Below are 7,384 nucleotides of genomic sequence, written 5' to 3'. Positions count from 1 at the left end.
GCATTACAGACTGCATAAAATATTCATAGCAGTGTGAAGAACTTTGAAACTTTGAAGACATTGATTTGGTAATGCGTGAGTCAAACTTGACAATATGGGTATTGGCTCCTGATTTGCCACTTTCCTTCTCCTCCTCTCCTTTAAAACCTTTGTGGTCCACTCTCCTAGCAATGCTTTTCTTCTGGGGTTTATGTGGGTGTTCAGCACTAGCTGTGGGAGGATGTAGGCCTACAAAACATCTGTGTGCTCAAAGACTGCATGGAGGAAACCTGTGAAAGGCGAGAGCAGCCCTTCCGCTGTGACCCCAGAGTGGGGTCTGTCCCCACCCAGACTTAACCAGAGCTGCCTCTGAAGTTTTTCTTCATCATTTTCTTCTGGTGCTGATCATAGATGGACCAGAGCATGTGCTAACCCTAACCGCATCCTAGCTGCACAACACCCGACCGAGTGACTCTCCCTGCTCTTGCCTGGCAAAATCTCCAGTAGGTAGAAAACGTCTCAGCCATTGTTGGTAGAGCATGCTTGTGCCTCTGCTCCTAAGTCAATGCAGAGGACGACTGCTTTCATACCTACATGCTAAGGGGAAAACTAACGTAGTCTGACAGTGCCAAAACGTGCCACTCCTACAGCAAAAGCATATGCCTTTCCCAGGGACACGGCACAAGTAGTCCTGGCCCCTTCAGTTAACTGAGGTGGCCGTGCCTTGGAAATGTCTGTTAGCAAAATCTTCTGTTTTTTACCAGAAGGTATGCAAACAGTTTAGACAATGAGACTGAAAGCCACTTGACTCATTTCAGGAACTGAGGATCTGGATACACCTGGGCATTGCACACAAATCATCAGCTCAAACCCAGCTCAGCAAAAATCTAAACATGGCACTTAACATTGTGGGCTTGCACAGTGTGCAGAGAGGTCCTCATCAAATGCCCTCCAGTATCATTTACTTCCAACGTATACTGAAACCCACATTTATAGTCTGCAGCTATGGCAAAACAGAAGGGAAACTACAGTGAGAAGGAAATGTTCATGTCACACCTGTTTGAAAATTTGTGCAGGCTGTCTTCAGACAAGTGAAAAATTAAACAAAATTCTTATGAATAAATATTGTTAAATACCTGTGATCAGGAACAGCTCGCAAAAGGACCTAATTAGAAGCATCTACCCTGGTTAAATTATTATACAAGTTTAGACATCCTTTTAAAGGTCAACCTCCAAAAAACCCAGCCCCACATGATCAGTAAAGCATGCAGAAACATGCCACAGTCGAGCAATCACTGGAGGAGGGACAGGAACACTTTATACAACTCTGAAACAGTTTCTGGACTGTAGGCAAAAGTTCAAAAATTATGCAGGAAAAATTACAAGGCTTTTAAAAAATATATTCCAGGTCAACTGTAAGTGCTGTAATCGCACACCAGGAAAGCTGTGTGAATGTTAAGTAGTGGGCCACACAGGAGTGGAATCACCACACAAATACAGGAAGCTGTGAAATAGGTCTCAAAGTGAAATAGATCTCCAGGCCATCAAGTCCAGTCTGGAGTTCCTGGTCCTTGATGATCAAGCCCATCCCACCAGGTGTTCAGGTAACCTTTTGTCAAAATCCCTTAATGGCCTTAAAATCTATAACTCTGTCAAAAAGACTATTACATGCACTAAACAATAATTATTTAACATCCTGTGTATCTAATCCTTGTGATTGCAGACAGCAGTATCTATTGTCAGGGAGGAATTATGGCTTTTATTGTAGGAAGGGGATATTTTTTGTGTAGAAGCCACAGGCAGACCTTCTAGATCCACTCAAATATATAAAGCGTAGTAAGTAATGTGCATGATTTACCAAATCTTACGCCCCAATCTAGGCTTTCCATTAGTAGAACAGAGACTATATTGTAAAGTTTAGTTAAATAGGAGTTGGAGAATAAACTCCACATGAATTCTGAACAGACTGTCAGTGAAAAGAATAAAGACATGGTAAATCAAGCAAACCTCCCTTCCCCCACTTCTTCTTTTAAACTTACAAATAGTTTTCATGTGTCGCAGCTTTGGATAAAACCACAGCTTGAAAATTGATTATATCAAGTGTGCAAGTATCCAAGGCTTTATATGCTATATGATAAAAACTGAAGGCCCAGCACAGTACTAAGGTAAAATTCAGGCCCTGTGAAAATAAAATGCTTTGTCATTGATTCGATACCGCTAGACTTTCACCCCAGAAGACACAGAAATGTGCTACAGTCTAAAGGGAAATAAGTAAACTACAGACCTTTTCTATATCCAAAATTGCAGATTTTTAAGTGAAGCATAAATCAATTTTATTTAAAACAAATGCAAAGCCTCAGTGTGAACAAACTTAAACTGATTTAAAGCTGATTTATGATTAAACACACATTAAAATCAATTCCTTAACAAATTAAGTTGAATCAATAAACTTCTGGATTAAATTAGTGCTAACAAGTCTTTCTAGAGGCAATGCTCTCTCTGCTTCAGTTGAATTGATTTAAGAAACCTGACTTTAATGACAGTGACTTCATGTGTTAACACTCATACATGTTAATATACATTTATCATTCAGGGTAGAAAGACATCAATGTAATCATAAACCTCTGCACCAAAGGACTAATGAGACCAATGTCCCAACCTTTCTTATTCTCCTTTTTCTTTCATTCTCAAGGATACTAGCCTTGTGAGCCACAGCTTAATTTTGCTACTACTGAGATGGAGATTTTTGCATATCATTTTCTGTGATCTATCTATTCCACACAATTTCGAGTAAAAGTTTCATTTGGTTGTTATTTCTGCTACAGGAAATCCTTCCTTTGCTTCTAATTCACAGCCAGTACACCAACTTTAGTCACGAAATCTGTACACAGATCGCATCCAGCATAAATTGTGCTTTTCTGCTGCTGAGAAATTACCAAAGAGCACTAGTAGAACGACTGCAAGCCAATCTGCAGTAAGGCTGTTCCCACCAGAGTCCCACTAGCCCTCAAACCAGCTCTGTTCAGGTGTGGACAGCTGCGCTGCAAGGAAGGCAGCAATCTACACGCTCCTTACTGTGCCAACAGAGGCAAAATCTCACGCAGGAGTACCCCGAGACAACTCCCCAGAAAAAAGCTCAGGTGAGGAGAAGCAAGAAGGTTCCCACACGCTGGTGTCGGTGTCATGCTGGGGCAGCCCAGCAGACTGCTTATCTATTTCTTGCAGAGCCAGAATTAAAATAAAGGCTCCAGCCTCATCACATGTGGCCACTGTGCCTCTCTGAAGCTATCTGAAGCGAGTAACTGCAAAATCTGTTAGAGGAGGCTGCTGCTCCTTGACAGACACAGGAGCGATGTTTCCCAAGCAATAAGATGAGATCGAAGTAGCCAACCAGAACCAAACATCCCTTTGGAGTGTGTCTGTGTAGTGCTCAAATTCTTATGTGTTTTTTCTTTCTTTTAGTAGTCTTCAAGAAAAACAGTCTTTCATGAACCGAACAAAACCATATTATCCTAAAAAGATGGTATCATGTCAAGTTCCAATCTGGGTTTTCACTGAAAATCGCATGTAACAGGCAGAATGCATAACTTTCTCCCCAACTGTGCTGAACCCTAGGGGGTTGCCAGTCATCTCTTTTGTCCAGATTTTCTAGAAGGCATGAGAAAGAAACTCATATTACATGAATAAATCAAACATAAAAGCTTGATCCTATAAAGGTTTGCGAAAGCAGGGGTTCACAATGCAAACTGTTGTGCAACCCCAGCAGCAGAACTGGCAGGTGTACCAGGTGTGCTTTAAGGCTCAGCCCTGCAAGGTGGCATGAGTAGAGAGAACAGGGCTGTCTCACAAGCAGCCCAGAGGCAGGCAGGACTTATTTCCTGGTGATAAGCAAAAAGATGAGTCTGCTGTTTACCTAAAGTGATGTACCCACACCATCTGGCTTTTTTTTTTTTTTTTTTTTTAACTCCTGTCTTTTCTCTCACAGATTATTTCACTACTGCTGCCATCATGAAGCAACATGCATATCTCTGCTTAGGAAAGTCCATTTATTCCCTTTGGTCATGAGCTGGGTGATGGTCTGATGTCCATCCAGCAAACCAAGAACTCCCTCTTGGATCTCACAACACTCCCCTGTGTTCGGGTGTCACAACCGACAAAATAGTCTCTGATTAATTACAGTCTGGGATTCTACCTACACACTGGGGAGATGAAATAACTGTGGAGACACCCAGTAATAACAGGCTGAAAAAACCTGTGATAATAGACAAAGAAAAGATAAAACAAACCCTCTTCCTGAGGGTCTGGAACCTGGTTCTAGCCATTTGTCCTAACATTCCAGTACTTCCTTCTGCAAAATTTGTCCTACATTGGTAAGTACATAATAACGAAAGCTATGCAAATGAAAGCCATGAAAGATTGATGGAGGAGGCCAAGAAAGAACCACAACAGTATCAGAAAGGGATGTTCAGAAGAAAGGACATAAGGGATGAGTTCACTGCATCTGCTGAAATTTAATATCCTGAGTCCCCCTTCTGGCTGCAAAGGGAATTTTATGTAGGAAGCAACCAAGCAGGACACCATTATTGCTAAGAGAAATGGAGACAATCCAGCCCGAAAAGCGCTCTGTAGACGGTAAGCGTACTGTTTTCACAATATTACCTCATTCTGAATCTCTGTCTGTCTACCGAGAGATATCATAAAACCCAACAAGGCTGAAAAAAGTAATAATAATAAAACCCAACAGTATCATTACATTGAACATCTACTGTACTTTTCCCTTTTAATCACTGCTTCTGGAAAGAATTTAAGACACGCTTTGGACTTCGGAAGTCATTATTTCCAGGTGTGATCTTCTTTTTGCAGAGTGTTTTATCTCATGAGCCTCATGAATTTCCAGTAGTACATGAACAGACCAAGGGTTAAGGAAAACTGGTACCAAAATAGCATTTTCCTGGAGCCTCCAGAACAATCAAGCTATTTGTGATGGAGGGAGAGGAAGCAAGCACACACTGTGTGTTCAGGGAGGTGTGAAAGGGACCAAAGGCCATTCTCATTAATAGCTCTGACATGAGTGGGAGTGCATAGAGGAGGGTCAAAATCCATCAAAACAACAAAATTATCATTTCCGCTGGCAGTGCATGGCACCTCCATCTGCAGCCTTCATAGACCTGTCCAGGGATGACTGAACACACACCAAACACACCGTCTGATCATGGAAGTCCAGGTTTCCATGCCAAGAAAGGCAAAAAGCTCCAGGGCCAGGTGCCCTTTTCCTCACAGTCTCTTCCCAATCTTTCTGAGTAGAGAAAAAAGTTGTGAAGTTTTTTGTTTCTTAGTATTTCTCAGTGCTCATAAGATGGAATTGTTTTGATAGTTAGTGAGAGGTTTGACAGCTGTTAGTCCCCAATCTCAAACATAATTTAAATAATCAGAGGAAGAACTGACCTAAGCAGCAGGTTTTAATAATTTTTGTAACTTTCTGTACCCCATTCTTTCCCCAAAAAGGAAAAAAAGAGAAAGAGTCTCACTGTTTGCCAACTATTATGACACTCTTACTTGTTATTAAGCACAGCCCTTAATAACTCAGTTTTCCAAGCTCTGAGGATATGCTGTCTCTTGCCCTCCATTTATTTAGACAGTTGTATAACTGAACATACACATAACCACCCTATAAATTCTTAGCGTTTTTTTAATACTGGAAAATAATGTATCATCTGATGTATTTGTTATCTGACTGATGGTTCTGCAGAGGGATACAGATTAAAATACAGAAAAAGATAATTTTGACAGGACTTGCATTAGCTGAATCTGCTAGACACACAGGAGAGGGAGAGAAACAGAAATTTTATTAAAACATGTTTTGAACTCACAATCAACAAGCTCACTAAACAAAGAAGAACTAAAAGTGTCTTTATGAGTCACATTCGAGTGTGGTCATCATGTCCTTAAAAAAGGAGAGGCAACTTAGTTTTAGACATAGATTGGGAGAGAAAAATTCAGATTTTCACTAGTATAGCTCTTATTCAACTGCACTTTGAAAAAAATCACATTGAAATAGATTAAAAAAAATTTTAAAACCCCAAACTTTTCTCAATCACCAAAGCAGACAAGCCTAGCATTCAAAAAAGATCTCAGACAACTGACATTTCTACACTTTGGGCTTTCCATGTGGGGAAGCTTTTTCATGAGATGGGATGTAAATTTACAGAGCTTTGGTTATTTTTACACTCAGTCACTTCAGGCATTAAATTCATATAGACTCGAATGGCTTACTGCAATTTAAACTGGAGTATCACATTAGAAACCACTAAAATGAATGGTCCTTCATCCATGATAACGAGTCCAAGCGAATCAGCGAGAGGTACAGAGAGAAACCAACATCACTGCAACCAAGCAGTCTGCCTAGCAGAATACTTGTACGGTATCCCTTCTTATGAGGCGTGATGTGAAATATCGTAAAACTGGATGGATAGGCAGAGAGCTGTCCGTTGGGGCTAGAATTCAAGAAAATCACTCTAAGGTAGGCACACAGGATGTGGGAGGACAATAAAGCTCAGGACAAAAAGGCAAGCCACAGTGGACTTGTGATGAGATAGCTGCACAGGGAGTGTTTGGGGTAGAAATGGAGAACAAGGAAGAAAAACTTGACAGAAATTGTCAAAATCAGCAGTTTGCTCCCCAAGCCCCAAGATTCACTTCTATGCAGACCGGAAAGCCATATCAAGACATGACAAATTCTGCGTGATGTGACTCCTCAACTCCTCAACTCTCCCAGGCATTGTGGGCAATGTGCCCCAGGCATTGTGGGCAAAAGGGTTCTTGGCAGAAGTAAATGAAACTGGTGCATCCAGGTGGGGACACCGTTGTTGGCCATTTTCCTTGCAAACTCTTACTTGACCTTCAGCAATGCTTTCACACAGCCTAGCTTAAAGCACTCCTCTTCCGCTCCTGACACAAAGGAGTAGTCTCTGGTACACCCCATGGTGAGAGGTCCAGACGGGACTCACGTAACGGGTGAGTTTGGCAAGTGCAGACCGATGCACGGGGGACAGGGCAGGCGGGGGACATGTGTTGTGGAGTCAATCAGGATTCACTGAAGGCATGCATTTTTCCTGCATTGGTTAAATCCAATAACACATCAAAGCAGACCTATCCCTTCTGAATTTGGGTGGCTTTGGTTTAATTCACTCCCAAAGCAGATTCAACTCCAATGTACTCATCTCTGGACAGGAGCCTCCACTCCAGGGCTTCCCGCAGATGAACTCATTCACTTTAAAATGTTAATATTTTGAGTGCCTTGCCTGGACCAGCTGTAGGACTGATCACCTGGAATGTTTGTGCAGAGCAACAATTGGGCTGTAAATTCACAGTTTAGCTGACTAATTTGCTCTTGCAGAAAAGCCAT

The sequence above is a fragment of the Phaethon lepturus genome, unplaced genomic scaffold (genome assembly GCF_000687285.1).
Source record: "Phaethon lepturus isolate BGI_N335 unplaced genomic scaffold, ASM68728v1 scaffold14754, whole genome shotgun sequence".
NCBI lineage: Eukaryota > Metazoa > Chordata > Aves > Phaethontiformes > Phaethontidae > Phaethon > Phaethon lepturus.
This window is presented reverse-complemented; position numbering follows the sequence as displayed.